This window comes from Eurosta solidaginis, chromosome 2, assembly GCF_040869045.1.
Source record: "Eurosta solidaginis isolate ZX-2024a chromosome 2, ASM4086904v1, whole genome shotgun sequence".
Lineage (NCBI taxonomy): Eukaryota > Metazoa > Arthropoda > Insecta > Diptera > Tephritidae > Eurosta > Eurosta solidaginis.
The window spans coordinates 237,862,877-237,876,584 of NC_090320.1; the positions used below are offsets into that span (position 1 = coordinate 237,862,877).

Sequence of the window (13,708 nt, forward strand, 5' to 3'; positions counted from 1 at the left end):
TGACACCATTAGCAGACTCATGAGCAAACAAAATAATATTAAACATTGCTTATATGCCGATGACCTTTACCTTATTTGCACTAACAAAAATAACTCAGAAATCGAAGAGTCATCCAATAATGCTTTAAATACTATAAAAACCTGGTCACAGCATTTAGGGGCCCTTATTTCTTTATAAAGATAAAAGATAAAAATCTATAGATAAAAGCAAACAGTTGCTGCAATAAACATAATTGAAACGAAATAAATGTAAAAAATAATAATCTATATCTAATGTAAATAACATGAAAATTTTGGGTCTAATATTCCATTGTAAACATAGTTTTAATTACCATTGTTCTAATTTAAGAAATGACCTAGCTACCAGGCTGAACATGATTAAATATTTATCCTCAAAAAAAAAAAGCTTTGTACATACTAACACCATAATTGATATTACCAAACTAACAATTCAAAAAATCACCTCAAGATGATTCAGGGCCCTTATCACGCCGCCATAAGAAGGAGCCTAAGAGCATTTAGGACTACCCCGATTAAGAACCTGCTAGTCGAAGGGGGCTTTCTGGCGATCGAGTCTAGAATAAAATATCTTAGAAGTCGTATAATTTAAAAGCTTTATTCCTACTCATCCAAGAATCTGAACCATGAAATTCAGCTTCTAAATAAAAGGAAAACTGCCATAAAAAGGAAATCGGCTCTGTGCATGTTACAATAACATACAGAATATCTCAACCTAAGTTTCTCCCCACCAAAATTTGCCAAAACTAAAATACCACCATGGAAGCTTCACAGCAAGATATTTATCACTCCGACGTAAGGACAATACATTGCAATCGGCCTTTCGAAAACTATATACAATCATCGTTTCTCCACTGAAACAGGAAGGTTGGAAATTTCTGTTTACTGACGGATCCAAAAATAATGTGGGCGTCTCATTTGCTGTGACGGACGATAACGGTCTAACGCAGGCCCACGGCTTACTACCTCAGTATGCAAACATATTTGACGCTGAACTACAGGGATTGCTTTCGGCACTACAACTAGCCAAAGAAAGAAGCAAATAAAATAATAAAAAACATTTTTTTTAAGTTAAACGGATATATTGAAAACAATACTTACATTAAGTAATAATAATACTAAAAGCTAGAAAATAAAAAGGTAGTCCTAGGTACTAGTCATCACACTCCTCATCAATCTAGGGCGTTGATCAGACAATTAAATAAAAGCGTTGGACGCGTCAAATTTCTATTGATTGTCATAAGTAAGACCAACTGTACCTTAATGAGGTTATGCTACGCCTCACATTTTTAGAAATTTCGGGCGCCCAACCATTTTATTTAATTGTCTGATCAACCCCTAGAGTGATGAGGGGTGTGATGACTAGTACCCAGGACCTACCTAATTATTTTCTAAATTTTAGTATTATTATTACTTAATGTAAGTATTGCTTTCAATAAAACCGTTTAACTTAAATTTTTTTTTATTCATTTTATTATACTGAAATTTCACTAGCAAAATTTGAACTTATGTGTTCCAAAGTATTTTGACGTCTCTTCTAACGGGAAATGAATTTTTTACAGAAATTTCACTAGCAAAATTTGAACTTATGTGCTCCAAAGAATTTTGATGTCACTTCCACCGGCCTGTATATAATATTTGTTCAAAGTGCCAAATCGGACAGACAAGTGCGAGTTTTTTCATATCTCAATTTTCGCGACACCTAGCATGAATTTTTTATACTAAAGCGCTTTCTATTTCTGTATGTAAAATATGATTTCCAAATATTAGCCAAATCCGCCCACAAATACGATTTTTGTGAATATCTCGATTTATGCGCCACCTAGCGGCGATTTTTTTCATAGGTCGCTTTCTATTCTTATATGTATTATGTGTTCTAAATATGAGCCAAATCGGACCACAAATACAATTTTTGTGAATATCTCGTTCCTTGCGCCACCTGGCGGTGATTTTTTTCTTATTATTGCATTGTCTTCGGTTTCTGAACTATATTCCAAGTTTCAAGCTTGTAGCTTATCGGGAAGTTACTTAAATTTGAATTACAAAATTCGCGCTGACCGGCCAGCCGTGCAGCCTGTCAAGTCAACCTAAATAAAACCGCTTAAAAATATGTGATATGCACAAACAGTACATCAGTATTTACAGCTACAAAAAAGTTCCAATTAAAGGAGGGCCCGCTCAATTCAATCCAATAGCTACTTATGAGTATGTCACCGAAAATAAAATAGATGTGGATCCAATCTCACTCAGGTATCCCGGGTAATGAACAAGCGGACCAAGCTGCAAAATCCGCCTTTAAAGACTGTCTTCATTCCCACATGCCATTTAATGTAAAATCAATAAAAAAAATTACTTTTCTAACGCTCTACATAAAAGTCTTAAAGAGGAATGGTCAACATACAGACACTCATACAAAGATATAAACCCCCTCGGTGTTCCGATCAAACTGCCAACTAACACATCTTCTTGGGCCTACAAATGTTTTGTACGCCTTAGACTAGGCCATACACTTATAACTCATGAACACCTTCAATCGACATCTCAGCCCATATGCCTTTATTGTAACAACTACAAGCTAACTACTCAACATATTCTATTCCACTCCAACTTATCCTCCCGAATCCTTCAGAAACAAATCTAAATCTAATTGGAAAATTCTTAAAAGGCATTAACATATTTCACTAATTTTAAATATTTACACATAGATACGTACACATAAATATAAGTATTCTATATTCTGAATAAGCCGATAGCCTCTGTAGCTTGTGCTTACGAGTGATTTTATAATTTTAATTATGGATAACAAATAAATAATACTTAATAATATTAAATATACATACTGCTGTCCTTTCCATCGGTTTTATTTATTTATATTTATACCTTTCATGAAAATGAAATGGTATATTAAATTCGTCACGAATCCCAAAATTATAAGTCCTTAAAGGAAAATAGATTGACCCACCATTAAGTATACCGAAATAATCAGGATGAAGAGCTGAGTTGATTTAGCCATGTCCGTCTGTCTGTTTGTATGCATACTAGTCCCTCAATTTTTGAGATATCTTGATAAAATTTGGTGAGCGGGTATACTTAGGTGTCCGATTAGACATTTGTCGGAACCGGCCGGATCGGACCACTATAGCATATATCCCCCATATAATCGATTTTTCAGAAAAGAGGATTTTTGTCGTATCTTTCCCAATTCATCAGATTGAGGCTTCAAACTTCACCATATGCCTTCGTATATTGAACATATTGTTGCCTGAAAAAATTTATGAGATCGGTCGTATATATAGTATATATCCCCCACAACCGATTGTTCAGATAAGGAACTTTTCGTAATTACTGTCCCATTTTAACAGCTAGAAGCTTAAAAGTTCACAGAATGCTTACGTATAGAGCAATTATTGTTGTCGGAAGAAGTCATAGAGATCGGTGGGATATATAGTACATACTCCATATAAACTGTCATTTCTGCCCCCCATTTTTACGGCTAGAAGCATAAAATTTCATCAAATACTTACAGTTACGGCATATATTGTCGAAATAAGTGATTCGTGGTCATAGTTTTTACATGCAGACCCCATTGCATCCTCACACAAAGTACCTACCTATTTTTATACTCAGTTGAGCAGAGCTCACAGAGTATATTAACTTTGATTGGATAACGGTTGGTTGTACAGGTATAAAGGAATCGAGATAGATATAGACTTCCATATATCAAAATCATCAGTATCGAAAAAAAATTTGATTGAGCCATGTCCGTCCGTCCGTCTGTCCGTCAGTCCGTCTGCCGTTAACACGATAACGTGAGTAAATTTTAAGGTATCTTGATGACATTTGGTATGTTGGTTCCTGGGCAGTCATCTCAGATCGCTATTTAAAATGAACGATATCGGACTATAACCACGCCCACTTTTTCGATATCGAAAATTTCGAAAAACCGAAAAAGTGCGATAATTCATTACCAAAGATGGATAAAGCGATGAAGCTTGGTAGGTGAGTTGAACTTATGACGCAGAATAGAAAATTAGTAAAATTTTGGACAATAGGCGTGGCACCACCCACTTTTAAAGGAAAATAATTTAAAAGTTTTGCAACCTGTAATTTGGCAGTCGTTGAAGATATCATGATGAAATTTGGCAGGAACGTTACTCCTATTACTATATGTATGCTTAATAAAAATTAGAAAAATCGGAGAACGAGCGCGCCCACTTTTAAAAAAAAATTTTTTTAAAAGTCAAATTTTAAAAAAAAATTTAAAAGCTTTACAGTATATAAGTAAATTATGTCAACATTCGACTCCAGTAATGATATGGTGCAATAAAATACAAAAAAAGGAAATTTCAAAATGGGCTTGGCTCCGCCCTTTTTCATTTAATTTGTCTAGGATATTTTAATGCCATAAGTCGAAAAAAAATTTACCGATCCTTGAGAAATTTGGTAGTGGCTTAGATTATAGGATGATAACTGTTTTCTGAGAAAAATGGCGAAATCGGTTGAAGCCACGCCCAGTTTATACACAGTCAACCGCCTGTCCTTCCGCTCGGCCATTAACACGATAACTTGAGCAAAAATGGATATATATTTACTAAACTCAGTTCACGTACTTATCTCAACTCACTTTGTATTGGTGTTAAAAATGGCCGAAATCCGACAATGACCACGCCCACTTTTTCAATATCGAAAGTTACGAAAAATTAAAAATTCAAATTAATTCAATACCAAATACGAAAAAAGGGATGAAACATGGTAATTGGATTGGTTTATTGACGCAAAATATAACTTTAGAAGAAAACTTTGCAAAATGGGTGTGACACCTACCATATTAAGAATGAAAAAGTTCTGCAGGGCGGAATCAAAAGCCTTGAAATCTTGGCAGGAATACTGTTCGTGGTATTACATATATAAATAAATTAGCGGTACCCGACAGATGATTTTCTGGGTCACCCTGGTCCACATTTTAGTCAATATCTCGAAAACTCCTTCACATATATAACTACCACCACTCCCTTTTAAAATACTCATTAACACCATTATATATATGTATATGTATGAACTAGCAGACCCGGCAGACCTTGTTCTGCCCTAAATTTGGTCTATATCCATACATTTTAATAAGCTTTTTCCGTCTAACTCTGCCCTACCCCTCTACACTTTTTCCTAATCTTTTTATTCACTCCTCCCTCCGTCTTTTTCGCTTCATCTATCTCCATCTTCGACTCATTCTATCCCTTTCTCAGTCTCCTTCTCTCTTTTCTCTTCTCTCAATTTTTCTCATTCTTCTTCATCTCTTATTGCCAGTCACAGAGGGTGGTATGTGTTTTGTTCAAGTCCAATTCTGAGTCTCAGTCTCAGTCCCAGTCCTAGTCTTAATCCCAGTCCCAGTCTCTGGTATACTTCCCGGAAAAAAGCATCGTAAATACTAATATAGAAAAATTTATATACGAAATTTCTGGCAAATCGAATAGGACGTATGTAAATAGGTATATGGGTACTATTAATTCTTGTCTTTATTTTTCAGTTTTGCCAGGTTGATGCGACTAAATCGAATATCACAATGAACTTTAGAGCTCGCAGCAACAACTTTCATTTGATATCCATAATACACACACATTCTAGGGACCCGGGTCCATGTTTTGGCCTATATCTCGAGACCCTAGTCACCAATAGGTATGAAAACTACCCTGTAATAAAGCACTCATCAACAGCTTCAATTTGATACCCACAATGTAAAAATATTGTCTAGGCGTTCACTGGCCGACGTTTGGTCTATATCTCCAGACCCTAGTCACCCAGGGATATGAAAATTATCCTCTACTAAATCACTCATCAACAGCTTTCATTTGTTATCCATATTGTATAAACACATTCTAGGGGTACCAGGGTCCACGTTTTGGCCTATATCTCGAGACTCTAATCACCCAGGGGTATGAAATTATCCTGCACTATAGCACTCACCAACAGCTTTCATTTGATATCCATATGGTATAAACACATTCTAGGGACCCGGGTCCACGTTTTGGGCTATATCTCAAAACCCTAACCTTCCAGTTGTATGAAAATTTCCCTGTACTATAGCACTCATCAACAGCTTTCATTTGATATCCATATGGTATAAACACATTCTAGGGGTACACGGGTTCACGTTTTGGACTATATCTCGAGACCTTAGCCTCTCAGTTGTATGAAAATTATCCTGTACTATAGCACTCATCAACAGTTTGCATTTGATATCCATATGGTATAAACACATTCTAGGGACCCGGGTCCACGTTTTGGGCTATATCTCGAGACCCCAGCATCCCAGTTGTATGAAAATTTTCCTGTACTATAGCACTCATTAACACCTTTCATTTGATACCCATATATTACAAACAAATTTTAGAGTCAGCCTTATATCCTTAAATGGCGTCCACCCATAGAACTATGGCTAACTCTCTCTTAAAATACTCTTTAATACCTTCCATTTGATACCCATGTCATACAAACACATTCCAGGGTTTCCCTAGGTTCATTTTCCTACATGGTTATTTTCCCTTATTTTGTCTCCATAGCTCTCAGCTGAGTATGTAATGTTCGGTTACACCCGAACTTAGCCTTCTTTACTTGTTTTTATATATTTTTAATTTATGTATGTAATTATCGAGACTTGCTCATATTGTTTTATACGATGGTTTTGTTATTGATATTAGAAAAAAATTGCAAAGTTTACAAACGGCAATGGTTACTAGGACATTTTACTAAATTTCACTTCTTCACTTCAGCTTTTCGGGAGCTGAGTATAGAACTCGAATCTCCAACATTCATACCAGTGGAAAGGTAGATGCCTTTAGCTGCTAAGCCATATGAATATCCCGTTGTTCGCTGTACAATTGGTCTCTAAGAGTTGCCTTTTTGTTTATATTCCTTTTGATCACCATGTAGGCACATACACTCTGTATGTAGTTTATTCCTAATGGTGTGGAAAAGCTAGCTGATGAAGAAGTGAAATTCAGAAACATGTCCTGGTAACCATCGCCGTTTGTAAACTTACAATTTTTCACTAATATCAAATTTATTTTATTTTAATTTATTGAATGACACGCTTTGTGATTTATCTGTTAGTATTGTCTTTTTGTTGCTATTCTTTTTATACACAATTAGGTACATATGTATATACTACATACATATGTATGTATATGTTTTTAGTCCAAATTATAAGGAATATATTTAGGCTCGTTCAACGGGACTTTATCAGTCTCTGCATAGTAACCATCGCCTTTTGTAAATTTTTTAATATTTTTCTAACATTAATAACAAAAAAAAAATATTAGGCAACATGAGCCCGTCTCACTAATTTAATACCGCTTAATTTTATTTTGCTGCCTTCAAATAAAAGAGTAACAAATCAGAGTTCGAATCAACAAAAAAAGTATCAAATTACACCGCGCGCTCAATGGCATCACAAAAGAAACGAGCAAAACAAAAAGAGAAAATCTCCAATACACAGCCCACTAAATGGAGCTCGAACATCAAACTGCAACTTGTGTGTTGTTATTAAATTTTCTACAACATTGGGGTTGTTCGCACAGCTTGCTTGGCGCAATATTCAATTTGTAGATTCAGTTTAGCGCGAAGTCTACAATTGTATAGTCGTAAAGTTCGTGAAATCGGATGTAAAAACGCTAACGGGGAATTAACTCGCAGCAAAGTACGCGCGTGCCGGTAAAATTATGCAAAAAGGTCCGCATCAAAATGTAATAATTTGCCAGTGGGTGGATGTGTGTGTGTGTTTGATGGTTTATGAATGGGGAGCGAGAAATGAGTGCGTGACAAAAGCATCTTAGAGTTGACGCTAATGACAGCAAGTGCTAAGGCAATTACAGATATGGAAAAAGGATTGCTAATGTACAGCAACAACATAAGTCACACATTTACACAAAACATATGAGAATTTGGAGCATAAAAAGAAAAATTTCCTGTACATTTTTAAGGGAAGTCACTGAAGTGCGGAAAAATGTTTGAAAACTAATTTAATGGAAATTGAATGAAAGCGTACAATTAAATTGTGAATTTTGTGACCACGTATGAGTTAATTGCACCTATATCAGAAATCCTTTTATATAAAATTTTGAAGATAAAATTGAAAAAACAAATCGATAAGCCATATCAGAAAATTAATTATGTTTGTGCAGTGTTAAGTAAACAAAAAAAGTAAGTAAAAAAGTGTTATGATCGAAATATCATAAAAGTTGTAAAAAATAAAAAAAATAAAAATTATCTATCAAATTTAATCAAACGAGACAAACGATTACTTTCGCTTTTGCTTGTAATCATCATAACCCAAAACCTTAAAAAAAAAAAATTATTTTTCCGATAAAAAATAATGTCTTCTGCCGCTTAAAGACATAACAAGCTGATAAGTAAATTTAGAGATATCTAATGGAGTCTATAGAAATAGAAAACTCAAATACCAAGTTTAAAACAAATAACAAGTAAGTACTTAATGCAATTTAAAAAAAAATATGGGTCAGTTTGGTTAGTTGACAAAGTAAATAACAAAAAATGAAAACAACAATTAAAAAGGTGTTCAATAGTTATTTGAAGAATTTGAATGACCGGCTACACTGATAGTTGGTACCTACCATTGAAAGTACTGATCAACACAGGGTACCAGAAAGAGCTAAGCGATATTAAACAAGTAAGGAAGGTTAAGTTCGGGTGTAACCGAACATTACATACTCAGTTGAGAGCTATGGTGACAACATAAGGGAAAATAACCATGTAGGAAAATGAACCGAGGGAAACCCTGGAATGTGTTTGTATGACACGTGTATCAAATGAAAGGCATTAAAGAGTATTTTATGAGGGAGTGGGCCATAGTTCTATAGGTGGACGCCATTTAGGGATATAGCCATAAAGGTGGATCAGGTTGACTCTAGAATGCGTTTGTACGATATGGGTATCAAATGAAAGGTGTTAATGAGTATTTTAAAAGGGAGTAACCCTTAGTTCCATAGGTGGACGCCGTTTCGAGATATCGCCATAAAGGTGGACCAGGGGTGACCCTAGAATTTGTTTGTACAATATAGGTATCAAAAGAAAGGTGTTAATGAGTGTTTTAAAAGGGAGTGATGCTTAGTTCCACAAGTGGACGCCGTTTCGAGATATCGCCATAAAGGTGGACCAGGTGTGGCCCTAGAATTTGTTTGTACGATATGGGTATCAAATTAAAGGTATTAATGAAGGTTTTAAAAGAGAGTGGTGGTAGTTGTATAAGTGGTCGCCTTTTTGAGATATAGCCATAAAGGTGGAACAGGTTGACTCTAGAATGCGTTTGTACGATATGGGTATCAAATGAAAGGTGTTAATGAGTATTTTAAAAGGGAGTAATCCTTAGTTCCATAGGTGGACGCCGTTTCGTGATACCGCCATAAAGGTGGACCAGGGGTGACCCTAGAATTTGTTTGTACAATATGGGTATCAAAAGAAAGGTATTAACGAGTATTTTAAAAGGGAGTAATCCTTAGTTCCATAGGTGGACGCCGTTTCGAGATATCGCCATAAAGGTGGACCAGGGGTGACCCTAGAATGTGTTTGTACGATATGGGTATCAAATTAAAGGTATTAAGGATGGTTTTAAAAAGGAGTGGTGGTAGTTGTATAGGTGGTCGCCTTTTCGAGATATCGCCATAAAGGTGGACCAGGGGTGACTCTAGAATGGGTTTGTACGATATGGGTATCAAAAGAAAGGTGTTAATGAGTATTTTAAAAGGGAGTGATGCTTATTTCCACAGGTGGACGCCGTTTCGAGATATCGCCATAAAGGTGGACCAGGTGTGACCCTAGAATGCGTTTGTACAATATGGGTATCAAACGAAATATGTTAATGAGTATTTTAAAAGGGAGTAATTCTTAGTTCCATAGGTGGACGCCGTTTCGAGATATCGCCATAAAGGTGGACCAGGGGTGACCCTAGAATTTGTTTCTACAATATGGGTATCAAAAGAAAGGTGTTAATGAGTATTTGAAAAGGGAGTGATGCTTAGTTCCAGAGGTGGACACCGTTTCGAGATATCGCCATAAAGGTGGACCAGGTGTGACCCTAGAATTTGTTTGTACGATATGGGTATCAAAAGAAAGGTGTTAATGAGTATTTTAAAAGGGAGTAATCCTTAGTTCCATAGGTGGACGCCGTTTCGAGATATCGCCACAAAGGTGGACCAGGGGTGACCCTAGAATGTGTTTGTACAATATGGGCATCAAACGAATGGTGTTAATGAGTATTTTAAAAGGGAGTGGGCCTTAGTTCTATAGGTGGACGCCGTTTCGAAATATCGCCATAAAGGTGGACCATGGGTGACTCTAGAATGTGTTTGTACGATATGGGTATCAAATTAAAGGTATTAGTGAGGGTTTTAAAAGGGAGTGGTGGTTGTTGTATAGGTGGTCGCCTTTTCGAGATATCGCCATAAAGGTGGACCAGGGTGACTCTAGAATGCGTTTGTACGATATGGGTATCAAATGAAAGGTGTTAAAGAGTATTTTATGAGGGAGTGGGCCATAGTTCTATAGGTGGACGCCATTTAGGGATATAGCTATAAACGTGGATCAGGGTTGACTCTAGAATGCGTTTGTACGATATGGGTATCAAATGAAAGGTGCTAATGAGTATTTTAAAAGGGAGTAATCCTTAGTTCCATAGGTGGACGCCGTTTCGAGATACCGCCATAAAGGTGGACCAGGGGTGACCCTAGAATTTGTTTGTACAATATGGGTATCAAAAGAAAGGTGTTAATGAGTATTTTAAAAGGGAGTGGGCCTTAGTTCTATAGGTGGACGCCGTTTCGAAATATCGCCATAAAGGTGGACCAGGGTGACTCTAGAATGTGTTTGTACGATATGGGTATCAAATTAAAGGTATTAATGAGAGTTTTAAAAGGGAGTGGTGGTAGTTGTATATGTGAAGGCGTTTTCCAGATCGCGACCAAAATGTGGACCAGGGTGACACAGAACATCATCTGTTGAATACCGCTAATTTATTTATATATGTAATACCTGCCAAGATTTTAAGGGTTTTTATTTCGCCTTGCGGAACTTTTTCATTTTCTTCTACTTAATATGGTAGGTGTCACAACCATTTTATAAAGTTTTTTCTAAAGTTATATTTCATGTCAATATACCAATCCAATTACCTCACCATGTTTCATCCCTTTTTTCGTATTTGGTATAGAATTATGGCATTTTTTTCATTTTTCGTAATTTTCGATATCGAAAAAGTGGGCGTGGTCATTGTCGGATTTCGTTCATTTTTCATACCAAAATAAAGTGAGTTCAAATAAGTACGTGAACTAAGTTCATTAAAGATATGTCGATTTTTGCACAAGTTATCGTGTTAACGGCCATGCGGAAGGACAGACGAACGACTGTGTATAAAAACTGGGCGTGGCATAAACCGATTTCGCCCGTTTTCACAGAAAACAGTTAACATCATAAAATCTATGCCCCTACCAAATTTCAAAAGGATTGGTTAATTTTTGTTCGACTTATGGCGTTAAAAGTATCCTAGACAAATTAAATGAAAAAGGGCGGAGCCACGCCCATTTTGAAATTTTCTTTTATTTTTGTATTTTGTTGCACCATGTCATTACTGGAGTTGAATGTTGAAATAATTTACTTATATACTGTAAAGATATTAAATTTTTTGTTAAAATTTTACTTAAAAAAAAATTTTTTTTTAAATTATCTTCTTTTAAAAGTGGGCGGTGCCACGCCCATTGTCCAAAATTTTACTAATTTTCTATTCTGCGTCATAAATTCAACTCTTCTACCAAGTTTTGTCCCTTTATCTGTCTTTGGTAATGAATTATCGCACTTTTTCGGTTTTACGAAATTTTCGATATCGAAAAAGCGGGCGTGGTTATAGTCCGATATTGTTCATTTTAAATAGTGATCTGAGATGAGTGCTCAGGAACCTACATACCAAATTTCATCAAGTTACCTCAAAACTTACTCAAGTTATCGTGTTAACGGCCATGCGGAAGGACAGACGGACGACTGTGTATAAAAACTGGGAGTGGCATCAACCGATTTCGCCCGTTTTCACAGAAAACAGTTAACATCATAAAATCTATGCCCCTACCAAATTTCAAAAGGATTGGTTAATTTTTGTTCGACTTATGGCGTTAAAAGTATCCTAGACAAATTAAATGAAAAAGGGCGGAGCCACGCCCATTTTGAAATTTTCTTTTACTTTTGTATTTTGTTGCACCATGTCATTACTGGAGTTGAATGTTGACATAATTTACTTATATACTGCAAAGATATTAAATTTTTTGTTAAAATTTTACTATAAAAAAAATTTTTTTTTAAAAGTGGGCGTGGTCCTTCTCCGATTTTGCTAATTTTTATTAGGCGTACATATAGTAATAGGAGTAACGTCCCTGCCAAATTTCATCATGATATCTTCAACGACTGACAAATTACAGCTTGCAAAAATTATAAATTACCTTCTTTTAAAAGTGGGCGGTGCCACGCCCATTGTCCAAAATTTTACCAATTTTCTATTCTGCGTCATAAATTCAACTCATCTACCAAGTTTCGTCGCTTTATCTGTCTTTGGTAATGAATTATCGCACTTTTTCGGTTTTACGAAATTTTCGATATCGAAAAAGTGGGCGTGGTTATAGTCCGATATCGTTCATTTTAAATAGCGATCTGTGATGAGTGCTCAGGAACCTACGGACCAAATTTCATCAAGTTACCTCAAAATTTACTCAAGTTATCGTGTTAACGGACGGACGGACGGACGGACAGACGGACGGACGGACATGGCTCAATCAAATTTTTTTTCGATCCTGATTATTTTGATATATGGAAGTCTATATCTATCTCGATTCCTTTATATATGTACAACCAACCGTTATCCAATCAAACTTAATATACTCTGTGAGCTCTGCTCAACTGAGTATAAAAAGATAAACAAATTATAAGTCGCAAACATTAAACAAAATGTTGTGAAGATTGAAACAAAACTGTTGATGTAAAATTTTTAATGAAAAGAAAATAGCTTGGAAAATCGAATTAAAATATTAAAGCCGCAGAAAATTGTTTCAGACTATAGTCTATGTATAGATAATAGAAATCAGTGTGAAGAGTCTAAGCAACATAAGTCAAGTTCCCAAGCTTAAATTAATTCAAATTTTTCACAGATTACATCACCTCTGAACAACAAAACAGATTATAACACTTTATATGAATAACAAAACTTTGTGAAAAAGAATCTATGTATGACTTGCAGCACTTTTCACCCATGAAATTTCAATTGTTAGATTTACAGTTGCAATCCTGCAGTAAATGGTTCTAGTTTCAAACTAGCGCAGAATTATCGCATTAAGAGACGGTAATTAATCTAATTCTATTCCCTCGCAGTACTTTCAACTTACATTTTTAACATTGTGATATGCTACGAAGCGGAATGTACCCACTTTGCATACCTTTAACACGCATGGTTCAGTCGCAGGTGGCTCTGTGATAGTCGCAGCTTGTGATTAATTAATTTAAATTAATAAAGCTCAGACTTAAGCGCGGTTGGGACAAGTGTGGCTTTAGGTTGGGTTAGATTGAACTAGACCTTGTTTGAGAACAAAACGGGAAAACCCCAGTTAGGTACCAGCACTTATGTTATCAAATAACTGCGTTCTCTTGA

General features: G+C 35.7%; 1 protein-coding gene across 2 annotated transcripts in view; it reads left to right on the plus strand.

The window, feature by feature from the left end:
• The first annotated feature begins 7,646 nt into the window (after positions 1-7,646).
• LOC137240717 (kinesin-like protein CG14535) overlaps positions 7,647-13,708 on the plus strand; it is a 575,047-nt gene continuing 568,985 nt past the window's right edge. For both annotated transcript variants that reach the window (XM_067767333.1, XM_067767334.1), the window contains exon 1: positions 7,647-8,495. The gene's annotated coding sequence lies outside the window, so the exon portion shown is untranslated. The remainder of the gene's footprint in view (positions 8,496-13,708) is intronic.